This window comes from Battus philenor, unplaced genomic scaffold (assembly GCF_028537555.1).
Source record: "Battus philenor isolate CCGP_79_NKW_IND1 unplaced genomic scaffold, ilBatPhil1.0.hap1 SCAF_24, whole genome shotgun sequence".
NCBI lineage: Eukaryota > Metazoa > Arthropoda > Insecta > Lepidoptera > Papilionidae > Battus > Battus philenor.
In genome coordinates, this window is record NW_027181687.1 from 8,680,474 (window position 1) to 8,697,962 (window position 17,489).

At 33.0% G+C, this 17,489-nt stretch overlaps 1 protein-coding gene across 1 annotated transcript in view; it reads left to right on the plus strand.

Moving 5' to 3' along the window:
* LOC137924697 (trichohyalin-like) overlaps window positions 1–17,489 on the plus strand; it is an 82,600-nt gene that overhangs the window by 13,000 nt on the left and 52,111 nt on the right. The window lies entirely within an intron of this gene.

A 17,489-nucleotide genomic window follows, 5' to 3' on the forward strand; every position in this document is an offset into this window, starting at 1 on the left:
ACAAAATCAAACAATGAAACAAATATTCATTCTTACAAAAACGCTTTGCTAAGTGCTAAGCCCTTATCAAAATTTATATGTATATTTAAACATGTATTTATACATATTATTGGTTCCAGTTTGCTCTACGTACCATACCAAACTAGGTTCAGCCAGGTGCTGAATTCTATCTAGAACAAACTAGAAACTCAATGCCACGCCAATTTTACTATATTACAATTTCATGTTACCATCTTCTATTTGTTACAAATTAAAATGAAACTAATGACAGATATGTTTACCTGCAATGTAATATTTAATATAATAATATTCATTGACCTTTCACGACTAACATTGATTTTATTTCGTATATAACTGTAAAATTGCTTCGGGGATTTTATTATAAAAGCATATGGAGACTAGCAAATCCTGATAAAGGAGGCAGGAAAGGGAAGATAGGGACGGAGGTGTAGTGTTCAATATTACTGGCTTGTTATTTACATTAAGTCATTCAAGAGACCACTGTACAATTTTTGAGAATCCCTGGCCATACGATCTGTGTGTGAGTATTCGGACCGTAGCTGTTTAACCAGGGACTCAACTCATGCAGTGAATTAAATACTTGCTGTCAAAATTCTGACGTGACGTGTAGTGTGATTTATAAGAGAAGTATTAACAAAAAGTACATAATAAAGTCTCTATGTACCTTGTCACGAGCTTTTTATCGATCTTTTGATGGATGGAACGGTCTGTTATCTCAATGTCTCCAACAAAGAGCCCGGATTGATTTCACGAGGGTCGTTAAGTGCTAAATGAGAAATACGTGTGAGAGTATAATATTTTTTAAAAGAGGCCTTTCACGTTTTTATGTGATTATCTTATACATTATGAATAGTAACTTTAGGATCAAATGACGACAAAGGACGCTATTGTCTGGCTTACAAAAATATTTTTGAAGTTATTGCTCTTATTACGTCATACTAACACAAGACTCCATAAAATTTAACTTCTGAATAACAATTTTTTTTTGTCGTATAATATATAATAAATTATTATTATCAGATTATTTCTGTTCGCCTAGTCAGTCCTTTTTCACATTTTCATTTCTTACATAATTTAAGATCGCATTAAAAGTACTCCAAAAAGGTTATGTTCTATTTAAATAAAAAACGATAAATTAAAAAGAAGATTCCAAATTTAAAAACGAGATGTGCGAAAACATTAAATGCATCGGTAAGCAATATAATGAGATTCAAAAACATTTTATTCCTTTTTGTTACTAAAACGTAAAAAAATTGGCCGCTGTTATTTTCTTTTATTTAAACTCGATACAACTTCGATGACGTAAAAAATAATTTTAATAAGGATATAATAATAACAAAAGTCATTTAAATTTCGATCGCGGTTCGTTTTTGTTCATTAAAACAAATAGGATATCTCATTAGATCAAAAAACTTTTCACGATTTAAGTTGTAATTTGAAGGTTTATGAAATAAGAGCATCTCATCATAATTTAAAAGTAAAGATTTGTAAAGATTATATTTTTCCCGGTCGAGCGATTTTCAAAAGTTTATCCATCGTTAGCTTTCAAAAAATTTCCCTTTTTTCTTTCAAAGAAATAGGTTCAAAGTTTTTTAAACAGCCAAACTCAAAAACTTGGCTGTGAAAACATATTGTGAATTTCTTTGCGGTTCATTACAATTGAAAGAGTTTAGTTAAGAGCTTTACAATCATAATATTTGGATTGAAGTATTTTATTCTCTATTCAGGAATGACTCATAATTTTGAAGTTTTTAAATCATTATAGACATTGTGATTAGAAGTGAGTGTAAAAGCTAAAGGGGGCGAATATATAACTCATTTGTTTTCAATAAATGAGTGGTAAACCCTATTCAAAAATCAATGGACTCACAGATAATAAATAAAGTATTGTAGTAAGTAAAAGCGTTAAAATTCGGATTACTACATATTTAAATTAAATTTTCTTTACTACGGTAATTATTGGGCTGAGTAAATGCTATAATGAACTATTATATATATATATATATATATATATATATAAATAATGAGCTTTTGTTAACAAAAAGCTTTTACACTTATTAATAAGCAATAATAAATATTATACGACGAAAAAGAAAAGAATGCGACAATCATTAAGTTCAGGCTGTACAAAGTCTACAGGAACAGATATTAAACAGTATTTTAAAATGTAGCAGTCCGAATTTTAAATATGCTTATAATTACTATATTATCATAACTTCTTGTATTATTTTTTAAACCAATGATTTTTGGACAGGGCGGGCTATACATTAATAGACAGCTAATGCATTCACCTCCTTAAAATTAAAATAATTTACTCTTTACACTTGTTTGTTATAAATTGTATTCGTCTATTGGTTGTTTTCTAATCTCAAAGGCACAGACATTAGGCTTTATGTTCACCTCTTCGTAATTTTAATAGAAATATATTCTAAATAAATAAATAAAAGGTCCATTGACTAGAAATAAATACTAAAAGACGCAAAGAGAACGAACCGAATAAATTGCGGGGTTCGCTCTCATTAAGTGAAGCCTCATCGACATTTCAACTGTACGCATACAAAATAGGATATGATCCTCTTTAATCTTGGCTTATAATGAGCGGAAACGTCGAAATCAAACGCAATTTTATTAATTTGACAACTCCGGAGTAGAAAAAAATAAAGGTCTCCCTATTCTATTAAAAGAGTACAAAATTTATATTTATTAAATAATAACGTTATTTTGTTTTTTTTTTGAACGATTTTACGAAATGCTTTACCATGGTCCTACCAAAACCGCTGTACCACGCCTAGAAAAGTGCAGTGAGGTGGTGTGGCGAGGTGGGTACGGGGTGTTAACATCAAACTGACAGAACAAACCTGTAGATACTGCCTTTGTATTTTAAATTAAGTTTTTTTTTCGAGCATAAAAAAGATTTAATTAATCAGTCAAAGATAGTACAATTAAGCTGGATACAGAGTCCTTTTTAAATTCTCTTGGCGCACGTCAGGTTAGGTAGCGTCCACTATGCATGAGAATAACCGATATACGAAGATTGCAACGACTTGGAAAGTAAATTTATATTTACGAAAAGTCACCACTTTGTCTTTCACCAAATCCGCACGGGCTTGCGTGGTGGAAGCGCCTGTACACTCTCTCTGTGAAAAGGTGCCTAGATATTACTGTTCAAGTAAGAGTATATAGATATATTTATCACCGAAGTAATCTTTGGTAAACAATTGGAAATGGAAATAAAAATCAAGACCATTGTAAAATATTTTCAATACCATCTTTATGTTACAAACGTAAATAGATACGTGCCGTTGAAAACGTTACGACCGTGCCGAGTATCGCCGCTTCAGGCTAACAGCGCAACGCTATGAAGGCTCTTTACTCCACTAGTTTTATATGCGAATGAATAAGGGCCTTTGTTGGCTCAAGTGATTGCCGAAAAGCGTTTATAAAATAATAATATCTTTTAGTACAGTTACCGAGTCTAATCATATATGTTTTTACTAGTAAAAATACTTTTTTCCTATAACATAAAACCTTTGCTCATTGTTTTTAGCGAATGCGGATCTAATAGTTTCATCGGTACTGAGTTCATGGTACAGTATGTTCCGTGAATAAGTCAGTTAATCTTAAAGACCTTAGACCTTTTCATAACTATATAGTTACTGTACATGATGACTCCATCTTTTGAGCCGTAAGGCATTCACAGCTGCAACCTCCCATCCAATAGATCCAATATGATCGTTCGAAGTTGGCCTTTTGTCCCAATGGATACCCACCCACAGTGAATTACAAGGTGGACTTGTCTCGAGTTTCTCGCTTCGTTCTTTGTCTTTCCGGTGCGCTTCTCTTCAACCAGTATCGATAGCACCTCGGACGCCAAAACTATCATTTTCATTCTACATATCCCTTAAGGGTTCAATCTATGGCTTGCCTTATTATATTGGTTAAAAACCTTACATAGCCTGTGGCCAATCCAAATCCTTTTCATTTCGTTCTATTTATGGCACTTCTCTAAGTCAACGTCAACTATGATTAACGCTGATAATTTATTTTCGGGTATTTTTTTCAGCTACCGTTCTCTTATCGCTTGTACCACACGCCGTATTTGTACATTACCCGCCCGGCTCTTAACGGTGCTTCGGTTAATTGAATCGTGCCGTGCGGTGCCACTAACGACCGAGCCCCGGCCACAACGTCTTCAATGTCTAGGCCTGTTTTGTTTTTCGACGACTGATCTAATAGGCTTAACTAGAATGTCATACCTAAAGCGCGCGATCTACGGGATTCAAATACATGCCACGTACGTATGCGGCAAATTCTACCAAGTAACGCACATCGTTGGAATAACGGACAGAAAATATTCACGAAATTTAATATTAATACTTTAATCAGAAGATCTGCAGAAGACCTAAAGTCATCGACAGTGTTTAAAGTATTTATAAAAAGTGGAAGTGGGCCAGTCGTATCACTCGTGCATCCACTGCCGTTGGAGGTTCTCGAGTGGAGATCACGAGCCGGAAGACGCGGCGTGGGTCGTCTCCCCACTAGGTGAATCGACGACATTGTTAAAGTGACAGTTATACTGACATATTTTAGTGGTAAATGAATTAAAAAATAAATTACTTCATTGAAGATACCATACCTCTTGAATGTGTTCGCCACCAGACTATTTCAATGTTAAGTAATTAAGTAATTTTATATAAAAAATCCTGTCTTGTCCTGTCTAGTTCTAGTCGTTTATTCTTCTTAGGTCTGTGTCATTTATTACCCGAAAATGCCGAATCAGATATTGACGTCAATCAGGGCAATCCATCCTATGTTGAATAATAAACATTTGAATTTGAATTTAGAAGCATTACACGGCAGTTTATTGTAAAGGCGTATACATTTCCCGTAAAATGGTGTTACTTATTTTATAGAGCACAGAATAAGGTATAACAAGCTTATTTTTACTTATAATACTAACGTTATGTGCAAAACTGTTTTTCTTATATTTATTATTATGCACATAGACAAGGTTTTGTACATTGTCTGTGTATTGCTAAAGTTTTCAACTTGATAACCATTTCCAAATGATTCGTAAGTTCCCATGTTATGGCTGTCTCGTTATCAATTGATTGTAAATTTCAAGGCACTTGACAATATCAAGTCGATAACAAATAGAAAATTAGTAAATAGATCGCATTAGAAACCACCCGGGTTTATATTTGTGCTATCAGTTTTCACAATAAATATAAAAATGGAATAAAATAATTTAAATGAAGTTAACAATGATAGTGAAAGTCTGAGTGTACGTATAGTTTACAGTAACACTTAGTTTTAAATCCAAAATTAAAAGTACAATATAAAAAATATTATTAATTGACTCAAGTATCATTTAAAAAGAGCAACTGTTGAGTTTCTGTCTGGCTCTTCACAGCAGATCAGCTTTCTGAGGCGGTGGTAGCTTACTTACGGATTGACTAAACCGACCTTTTTGTAATTTTAATATAATTGACGATTGTAAAGTGTGTGTAAATTTAATTGAAATGAAATCAAGTTTGTCATTAGATAAATTATATAGATAGTGCAAGTAAACTGTTGGTCTACCTATTTAAAATAAAAAACAGTCACAAGTCTCTTTAATGTATTTTTTCAAAACTCGTCAATTCTGTAACATGTTATGTAAGCTTTCATTCAATTTCCTAGTTTTATTTAAAAAAAAACAAGGTCGCTGAAGGAGTCTCAATGTGCAGTGTGCTAAAAAAATTTTCACTTCCTTGCATGTTGGTTAAACCTACCGATTTTTTTTAACCAAAAAACCGAAATAAGGACATACATGATGGTATATTTAGACCGAATAGACTAATAAATGTATATGTCTGGAAATTAAAACATAATCGTGAATGATTTGCTTGCTCATTAAGTCTATTATAAAACAGGACAAAAGGCGCTAGGTTACGGCGCGTGAGGTTTTTTTATTTTTTAAAAGCAATATGCAACAGCAAGCAGTAATTAGAATCAATTGGTTCAACTTTGGGCTTGGGAATCCGCGAACTTTTGAAACGCAATAACCACACACGCCTGAATCTTGCGCCTGTTGTCTTATGTTAAAATAGACTAATGAGCAAGTATATCATACACGATTATATTTTAATTTCCAGGCATATACATTTATTGATCTACCAGTATGTATGCCCTTTTTACGTTTTTTTTTAAAAAAGAAATTGATAATTTTGAAGGGAGATTAATATATATTTATGTATTAGCATTTACACGTATCCTCCAACTTTCAGGTAATTCATTATTCCATGCCAGAAAAAAATGCTTGCCTTTTTCAACCGTCCCCATTCGTCGTCCATTTTAAAATTTCCTTAAAATTACTGATGTGCTGCTTTGAGATAATTATTTTTTTTAAAAGAAAAACCTAAAAAATGTATTACACTTGATTTACATCAACGTTTCGATTGGACAAATTAAAAAGGTTACTTAGAGTGGACTTTAAACCGACGTACGCAGTAACAAAGTAATAAAACATTTCTCGAATGTGTCACGAAAACAAATAAACAGGTCATAGGCATCTCAACGGATGAAATAATGATTATGTATGAGTTTATTGCGCCTTTTTATACTAAGTAGAAAGCCTTATTTTTTATAACTCTTATGTTTACAAGCTGACCTTAAATAATTAAGCTTTTCAATTATACATAAAACAGCGAAATTTAGAGATAATGTAATAAGTACATGAGAAAAGAAAGAGGTCCAAAATTAATGAACCAATTAGTTTTTAAGAAATTATAAGATTTCAAAGGTAATAAGTTTTTTTTTCACTTATTAATAGAGTTTAACAAACGATGCTATCATACTAAGTGAAGAGGCTTTAAATTTTTTATCTTATCAAGGTAATAACTTGCGATAAATATTGAAAAGCTCTAAGAGTTATCCTTTTTTAATATTGTTAAAGGTTGTAATTTTTAGCGAAACAGTTCAAATTACAAACGCTACGACCTGTTGTTAACTGAACTTTACCTTTTCAGTACGTAACCTAAAAAACTGCGAGTTGCATCAAATTCGCCCAGATACCGTCTTCTCTCTCTCTCTTAACCTACATGCAAGGAAGTGAAAATTTTTTAGCCCACTGCACATTGAGACTCCTTCAGCGACCTCGTTTTCAAAAAATAAAACTAGGAAATTGAATAAAAGCTTACATAACATGTTACGGAATTGACGAGTTTTGACAAAATACATTAAAGAGACTTGCGACTTGCCCTTTTTTTAATTTAATTTCTAAATAATTTAATAATAAATTTGATTGCATGTATTCATTCAAATGAACACAAACTTTAAAATGTACAATTATATTAATATTATAAAAAGGTCAGAGCAGTCAGTCCGTGAGTAAGCTACCACCGTTTCCCAACGATGATCTGCTGAGAAGGGCCAGAAACTAAGGTTGCTTTTTTAAATGAAATTTAAGAATTTTAATGAGCATTATATCAACCGCTAATGAGTTAACTATTCAATTTTCATACATTTCGATTAACTAAAAATATTTGAATGCTATGAAAGTTTTATTTGATAATATATTTTTAATTTTAAATTTAAAACATTTAAAAAGAGTAATGAAATGTATAAGATATCATGTGGAACTTTATTACATAGTGTACTCAACACTTAGACTCCTAGTGGCCAAACAGGGACTTTTCGTATCACTCGTTTTCATTGTTAACTTAATTTTATATTATTTTATTAAGTTTTTATATTTAATATAAAATCTGACGGCACAAATATAAACCCGGGTGGTTTCTTATGCAATCTAATTACTAATTTTCTATTTGCTATCGACTTGACGAAACAGCCATAATATGGGAACATAGGAATCATTTAGAAATGGTTATAGAGTTAAAATAAGAGCAATACATAGACAATGTACAAAACCTTGTCTATGTGCATAATAATAAATATAAGAAAAATAATTTTGCACATAACGTTAGTATTATAAGTAAAGATAAGCTTGTTATACCTTTTTCTAGGCTCCATAAAATAAGTAACACCGTTGAATATAGTTCCCTATGTACGCTTTTACAATAAACTGCCCTGTAATGCTTCTAAATTCAAATATTCTTTATTCAACATAGGATGGATTACTCTTAGTGACGCCAAGACAATAATTGCCACAGACCTTAGAAGAACAAACGACTAGAATTCAACAGGGCTATATTTATTAAATCTAGCAATAGGAATTTTCTGAACATTAGGCTCCTAATGTAAAAGAAATTGCCGCAAATACAGAAAGATTAATAACCTCAATGAAGTAGTCTTAGATGTACAAAACCATACAATAAAACCAGTCGAAAAGGCTTATTACAGCTTTCACTGTAATAATAAACTGTCTAAAAGAATAAAAAAAAACCAAAAGAGCCCATTTTGTGTCTATTCTTTGTGTATAAAGTCACTTATAAATTTTTAGAACAGGGTCTCTGCATTTCACGTTAGGAATCTTTAAAATTTTCAATTTATTTTTATTTTATTTACCACTAAATAGTTTATTCACAATTATAGCCTAATACTTATGATTTAACGTAGTGGCCGCGTATTTGCTACCTGGTGTTAGGATAACTGTCACTTTAACAATGTCGTCGGTCGTATTTGAAAACCGTAGATCGAAACGAAACAATGACGGCGTAGTATCATTGATTATTCTTACTATTCATTATTTTCACCATATGTTTTATCGCGAAGAACCTGGCAAAACCAGATGATACAAATAAAAGCCAATAATGCATGATACTAAACCAAGATATCATCAAACTATAATTATAAATTAATAAAGTAAATTGGAATAAAAAAAAACTTAAAACAAATCAAAACGATCAACGGTGTGTGATAGCAGGGGATTTCCACGCGTGAGTAATACAAGAAAAAATCACAGGAGCGTCTTCTTTATAGCCTTTAATACAATAATAATCTTACCTGATCAATCTTTCCTTAAAATAAGTTTGAACGTACTATCGCAAGTACGATTCCTGTATTTGCATAAATCCACATGAGAGCTTCATAGGTCGAGATGAAACGTTTCATTTGAAGAGCTCGGATGTACCCGGATATAACATAGATACGCGGAGCGAATTTTCAACCGTCAGCTGAATACAAATCCGCAATAACCGTGCGGATATACGTACATTTGCATTCCGTAGAGAAATTCGAAAGGGGTGAAATACAATTGTGTTATTTCGCGTATTTACACTAAGGTATTTACACTGGCAAACTTTTATTGCAACATTGTTTAAATTGCAACTGAATTTTTTTATTCATGCCAAATGACAGCTTAATTTAATGAACGATTTCGATCCTTTGATATTAGTTTCAGTACTTATTTGGTGATAGCGCAGGGTGATAACGATAAAGCTTTTACACCTAGAATTGATCACCCATTACATAAATAAGCGCCTAGTACATTTGGCAATGTTGTCTAGAATTATATTGAGTTGTAGAGCGTAAAACATAAAACATTATTTAAAAAATAATTACATAATTTCTATTGTGCGTTAAAAACGGTGGCTTCACTTGCAGAATACAATCAGAAATATCGGTGATTGCAAAATTGAATATTAATTTCGCGTATGAAACTAAATACTTTTTGCTCCAAAAAGAATTTAAATTTAATTATTTTCTATGGACTTTTACATAAAATTTATTACATTATATGACAATCATTGTAAGCAAGGAACCTTAAAATGTTTTTCGTCAGACAAACGTAACTTTTCAAAGCATAACTCAAAAGATAGTTATCACAAAATGTCTCCGAACTTAATGCTATGACGAAGAGCGTCATATAGACAAAATATAAAACCTACCCACTGAATGGGGTGATTACGTAACACCGTTGTACTATTTTCGGCGAGCGAACTGTGAACGGATCAATGACGTCGCCGCGCAGCGCCATCTAGCGGCAAGCTTCGCGAATAAAAATTGAACTCGTGACCCCACTTACCAGGCTACCGCCTAAGGCCGCAGTTACGCTGTCAAAGAACTTTGACAGTGGTACAGGGGCTTTAGAGTTCATTCTACTGAAATACTCCCGTGAGCTAAGTGTCAGTAGGGTAAGAGGGTAAAAACCATACGGGAGTTATAGGGTAGTTATATATAACATTACGGGGGTTCTGCCTTAATCTTTGTAACTTTTTACGTAATAATATCGTATTTATTTAAAATAATTGAATAAAAATTATGTTTTATCACTTATTGAAATCTATGGGAGCGGCCAGAGTCTAACATTGCACCACTGACGGCTGAAATGTAACACAGAAGTATATTGCCAAAATTGTTTATATTCGCAACTTTAGTTTTAGAAGTTTAATATTAAAACATTTCGAGTTTTCCTCACAAAATACGTTAGAATTTTTATTCAAAGAAACGCATCAAGAGGTTTTATACAATATAAATGAAAGACGGATACAAGCAAAGAACTACAACAAAGGATACGAATTGAATAGAAAGAAAGAGGACAGGTCTTCCGCTGCACTTTTCCATTAATTTCTTCCTTGATTTTATTTATCTTTACAATTTAAGATACGAATGGTTTTAGATAGATATGTATTGTTACAAAATAATACCTAAACAATGATATTCATATTTAAATTGTTTTTAACTTGAGAAATTAATAAGTATCTAGATAAAATCTAAATACCAATTTAATTAATTATCATCATTGCAGCCAAAGGACGTCCAGTGCTGGACATCTCGTCTTCCCCATAGATTTGCAATATGACTATGTCAAGGTGGGCTTCATATAGCATCCTCCGACAACCTTTAACATGGTTGTCTGTCCGAAGGTGAACAGGGTGGGTGGATGCCCCACGCTGCGCTTGCCTCGCAATAAGCTCCGAAGCTTAATGTATAAATGAAATTAATTTCAAATAACATCACTAATACATAAATTGCTTGATAGTGTTGTTACGTAATTGGCAAAACGTGTCAATTATCTCTATGTAAAAAGGCCGATGGATATGATGGCCGATAGCCGCTTGGATCTTAAGTTTTCGGAATAGAGCCTGTAGGCGCAGCGTATGACGTCCACCTTCATGGTGAAAAGATGATCTTATTAAGGTTATCGGAAGACGGATCGCAGACTGCTTCTAACCGGACTATTGGAAATCTATGAGTAAGGCCTATTTTCATCAGTGGATGTCTTACAGCTGATATGATAATATAAAAACGGTAGGCCCAAACTTAATGGAAATATCGTATTTTCTGATATTTTTAAATTGAAATATTTACTTTAATGTGTATTAAAATATAATTTATCAAAAAATCTTTCCTAAATCTGAGGCATGTCTGCACCACGCTTTTCTATGAATCCGTACAGCAGTTTTAGTACCACTATAGTAAAACATTATTCTAAACAGAGTCACGACTTACGTCACTACCAATAATCTATTTCCATAAAACATGTCATGTACTCAATAAATCGCAGCAGATTTTTGCTTTACATTACGCCTCTAGTAGAGGTAGACTACAGATGTCCGCACAGATAAAAATTATAATAATAAGTAATGTAAGAATCGTTGTCGCTATCATTTAATTATATTTACAGTTTTAATACCGCCTACTTTCACGTCGTTTTTAATAAATTGATGCAAATTAAAAATTTTCAAATGCTTTCTCGACTTCTCATTAATTTACTTCTTGAAATTAAACTTTTTCTTTTCAAATTAATTTATAAATTTCCAGTTGCTAGTGATTCAGTAGAACGCAAAGGAATTTGTAAAAGAAGTCTTAAGTAATAAAATAGTCTGCGTAATGATTATATAAAACAGGAATTTCTGAAAGAAAATGGAATATTTTCGCGCTAAAACGTCTTGACGCCATCTTGCGTCCTGGCGTAGATTCTTAAGTAGGCAATCCACGTTCCAAAGACAACATGGCCGCGGTATATTAAAACGTGCCGAGTTGCCAATTTCATAGTTGAATATTTAGCAATTCTAAGTGGGGATTAAAATTTAACTAGCTTGCAGGATATCGACACGGATAGATTTTTTACTTGCCTCTTTAATAATATTATAAGTGTAAAAAAGGGATTTACGACATTTGCTGTAAATTAATGTTTGATACACTCTATCTATAAAATCAAATGTGTCAGAAATAACAGATAACGTTATGATATTATAATAACAAAAATCGTTTCCAAAATTCAGATCACTACATATTAAAAATTAATCATTGTTTACTGTATTGTATTGTTTCTGGTGATGTTAATGCTATTAGCCCTAAGGCTTTTACAGTTTCGTCGGTACGGAGTTCACGGAGCGGAAGGGTCCGTGAACTAGATAATATTGTTTACTATCTGGCCCTGCAAATTTTATACTGCCAAAAGTTACTGGCCTGTCGCATGGCAATAAAAAAATAATGTAGCTATACTTGATTACTTTAAACAGGGATGATTGAAAATAGTTGTAAAAGCTTTAAAGATCTTTGCTGACAAATGAGTTGTACTTTCACTCCTTTAACGCTATTAATTGTAACGAAGTATTTAGCTTTCGTTCTTTGAATAGCGGATTTGGTTTAGAGCAAACGTTTAAGATCGTCAGTCGAATGTTCTAGATTTAAGACATTCTTGTTTTATTAAATAACATTGTCTCTTGTAATAAAGGGAAAGAAAAAACCAGGATATCCCGGTGTATCGGCATTAGGATGATCGCTTGGTGGTGTTTGAGGTATGTCTCGCCCAGTGCACGTTTTATTCGCTGTTTACTCCAAAGTAGAATGCTTTGAACAGGAAATAAAAAATGAACGAAGTCAGATTTGTGAGAAGATATCTTTATATTAACTTAAGGTGTCTCAAGCATTATAACAATAACTTAGTTTAATGTATGACATTAGCTGACGATTTATTGGTTTATTGAGTTTACAACTATTGGTTGTATAGATCTTATACAATCAAAGTGAATTATATTTTTTCAATGATTAACTATGTTTCTTTGTAAATAGGACTATATAATTTTAGACTGCCAAATATAGAATAACTTTCAAGTCACGTCAACTACTTTAGGATTCCCGATCTAAGAATAACAAGAATAGTATTCCAGCTCTTAATATATTTAGATTCTCGTTATACGTAACAAGAAAAATAAAAGTTGAAATCTGGAATACGGTCTAGAAATAGTCTAGCAGCGGAGAAGTCTAAATACCGCCCACAACGTCTGATACACTGTATAGATACGTTAAACTACGTTCTTCGTGAAATCGATAACATCTGAGTGGGCCGATACGAGAAAAGATGGGGGGTGGGCATCGGGAGGGTGTACTACTCCCCCCTCAGATTCCGCTCCCTTGACGGCTGGTTGTAATCTTCTGTCATTTTAGCTAATTTCAATCTCGTTGTGAGTTATTATACGTTCAATTTAGATTGTAGAGAATAATTAATGCCAGCCTCTGTGATAGAGAACTTTGTTTTAAAGTTAGGTTACATCTCTTGTCTGTTCTTTCGGAAGACTCTGCTGATTCTTTAGTATCACGGTTCTGAATATTTTATTTCGTAGGTAAGTTCAACTGTATTTCACTGTAAAGATAATTTAATTGGGATAATTATATTTTCTTTATACGAATGAAACTAATGGTTGGGTTATCGTAGGCTATAGATCTCAAAAAACTTTTTCACATACACATATGAATAGATAAAATATAGTAGACAAGCATAAAATATGGGACTTTCTTCAGGGTAATTATGACATATAATTTTTGAACAGAAGGGGCTAAGGGGCTCGTAGAAGGTCGTTCAAAAACTTGACATAGGCCTTCTCACGAGATTTCCTATAAAACCGTTTAGAACAGGCCTGCAACAAGACTCTTCCGATGACCTTAACAAGATTGTCTGTTGTCTTTTTGAGTGGACGTCCTCCGCTGCTCTTGACGGTGCGTGGTAACCACTCCAGAACTTTAAATCGCTAACGGTCATCTTTGTCACGCTGTAGGGCCTTTTCCTGAACTAGGTAGAATTTTTTGATAAGTTGGCTCTGCACATTGTTTTAAACCAAAAGGAACACTGTATAGAATTTAGTAATAGTCACATTTTATGTATTTTTTATACCTATAAGAAAAATTATGCACAGTTAAAAGGTTGCCATGTGACTCTGCAACTGGAAGAAAGAAAGATCCGTATCAAATAGCGGGAATATCTCTCCCAACTGCCTGCGAAAAGTAAAGGCAAAAAATTGCACAGTAAGCCAAACAGCCTAGCTATAAAATTCGAATTAAAAAATACCCATATCATATTTTTGGAACAAAAAGTTCATCGATAATGGTTTAGAGTCATAAAGCAATAATTTTATACGAAAATTTAGACCGTAAACTAGCGATAAAAGTCAAAATGACGTAAACTCAAAAAAGTCCAATTATTAGATATTGGTTAGACCACAACGTTCTACATTTATTTTGTACAAAAATATTTAGTCCAAAAATAACTCATGTTTGGTATCAGAAAATTGGAAATTGGTTATTAATCGTTTAGTACATTTTATATACCATCGTAAATGAAATTGTCAGATAGATTGATCGCCTTGAAACACAAGTTTATATTTACCCCCAATACACTATTAAAATATCTTTCTTTACAGAGTTTCTTTATGTTTTATGTTTTGTTACAATTTTTTAGAAGTAGATATTATTTCTTGATTTTGAATAATATATAAAGGTATATTATTTATGCGGTGAAGGTAGGAGCGAGGTGTATAGCATAGCCTGAATATCTGAATGACTTAGTCCTTTTAAGAACGAACATCAACTTATTTTTAGAAGACTTCCAAAGCAGCATCGGTGGGATCATTTAACATTTGGTTAGTTGGTAGTGGGGAAGGAGACTGGGCGGTGAAAGTGAACTATAAAACGATGCAAGAGATTTTTTTACGGTACCTGCTACACGGATCATCAACTCTGAACATCGTATCTGGCTTTCCCTACAACGCAATGGATCCGGCGCTCGCATTATGGTTTCATGGAATACTGACAAGTTACATTTCTGTAAATGTAAATAGAGCAGTATTGAAAATATATTTGAACAAAAGCTCGATTGTTTGGTATTCCAGAATTGGAAATAGGCAACGCGAAAAACAATTTCGAATATGGAAAGACAATATTAAAACAATAGCGAGAACATGGATCGTAGAATAGTTTCAAATAGTTGACAAGTAAGGGGGAAGGCCTCAGACGAGAAAAATATTTGGAATTGTCGATGTTTAACTGGAATTGAAATTAATTATTAACAAAAATTAGTCATATCATGATAATATTGATCAATTTTATTTCCATCACTTAAGAAAAATTATAAAACCCATTACTTAACACAAGACACAGCCTGTCTCGTACATCGACATTTTCAACTCATGTGCATTGTTAGAGAGTGCTGAAAGATGATTCGGTAAACATTAGATCTTGGTTATTGTTCATTATCATCATTCCATCCGAGAGACGTCCACTATTAGACAAAGGCCTCTCCTAGATATTTTGAAAAAGTTCGATTGGAAGCGGCCTGTATCCAGCGTCTTCCAACGACTTCAATAAGTTTGTCTTCTTTGTGGATGGACATTCCACGCTGCGCTTGCTTGTCCTTGGTCTCCATTCCAAAATCTGAAGGCCTCAGCGGACATTGGTTCTGCGCGCTAAGTGGTCGCTATATGTCTATCCACTGCCACTTTAACTTGGCGTTTCGCTGGGCTATGTGGGTGACTTTGTCGAAGAATCTCCTCATTCCTGATAAGATCTCGTTGAAAATTCCCGGGCATAGCCGTCTCCATGGCACGTTGCACCATGAGCTTGCCAATGATACTGAGAGCCAGGGACCACGTTTCTATGCCGAAGTCACAACTGGTGGTAGTAACACATATTGGTTGTAGACTTTCCATTTTGAGGCACTGAATTGTATAGCAATTATGTTTTGCGTTTACGTTGTATACTATATGTATATGTACATTTTTTTCTTTTATAATAGGATTGTAGACAGTCCATGATTGGCCTTTTTTGTTCAAGTTCAAATATTTCTTGACTGATTATAATATTTTTGTAAATGCTGGTGAGTGTAAATAAATATATATTTGTTTTACCACACTGCTCGACTTACCGGGATTATATGCAGGGGAACTATGCCCCGCAGCATCTCCAGACACGCGCCGTTTTCACTCCTAATTAACAAAGGACGCCTTGAGAGACACTCGTCCTCTGCCCTGAGTCTGGGAACACGTTTTAAGGGAATTATATGAAGAAAGATTCCCTTGAATTTATGAACATCCTCTTAATTAGATTGAAATAAAAAGGAAAAGATATAATACTATATGTCGACCGGATCCGATCGGATGTTTTTAATTTTTAATTAGAATAATGACTTAAATTATCCTAATTAACACTTGGATCGTAATAAAAGTGATATTTAATTTATTTGTAGTATCATATTTTTCCGTTCTATAAATTATTTAATATTTCATGCTTTTTGCTGACAATTTAGCTGTAGATTCACATATTTGAAGCATTTACGCTGATGACCAATCACTTAATATACATACGAGTACAACAAAGATTCATAATACAAATATTGGATACCTATATAACTGCTAGAGTCAGATACAATCCGGTAAATATGTGACGGGAGAGCCTTATAGCTTCATTATCTTAATAAAGACTAGATGCCTTTAGCGCACTGCCACCTCGAACCTGTGGAATATACAAATTTGGGCAGCAGTGGGAGTCCAGTTCATTAAAGAATAATCTTCCATAATATCAGTTTCAGTTGACTCTTCTTAACTGAAAAATCTATATTTATAAAACATTATATCGTAAATAGGAATAACGATGCTTTTTTATACGTAACAAAGAATAAATTAAAATACTTGTCCATACCTACAATACTTACTATATGATGTCAATCAAAATTAAAAAGGCGTAATAGGATTATATTGATTTTACGAATTGGAGAACTTATTTTATCATCATCATCTTTCTAGCTATAGGATGACCTTTGCTGGACAAAGGTCTCGCCTGTAGATTTCCAATAGGACCGGTTGGATGAGATCTGCATCTGGCGTTCACTTTAACTAGGTCGTATGTTCATCTTGTAGGCGGATGTCTAGGTCTTACTACTACTAACTTTGTTTATTATTAAAATGTTGAATAAGTTTATAAAGTGATGACTCGTGTGATATTTTGTTTTTTTATTTCTTCTAATGGTTTTCTACAGGCCTAATACTATAGAAAGTACAACGTCTCCTTACAGCTAGTAATTATTAATAAATTATTGGTCTTAAGTATAAAGGTAAGGTGGCAAAAAGTAAGCCATCTTTTTTATCTTTTGAAATTCATGTTCTTATTTCCTTCGGGACCGAATTTTAATGAAAAATGAATATGAAAGAAAGCCTAGCGTTTTAGTCGAATTGAAAGGAAATTATTGTGAAAATTGACCAATTCACTTGTGATTTCTCCGAATTGCAAAATTCTTTTAACATATTTAT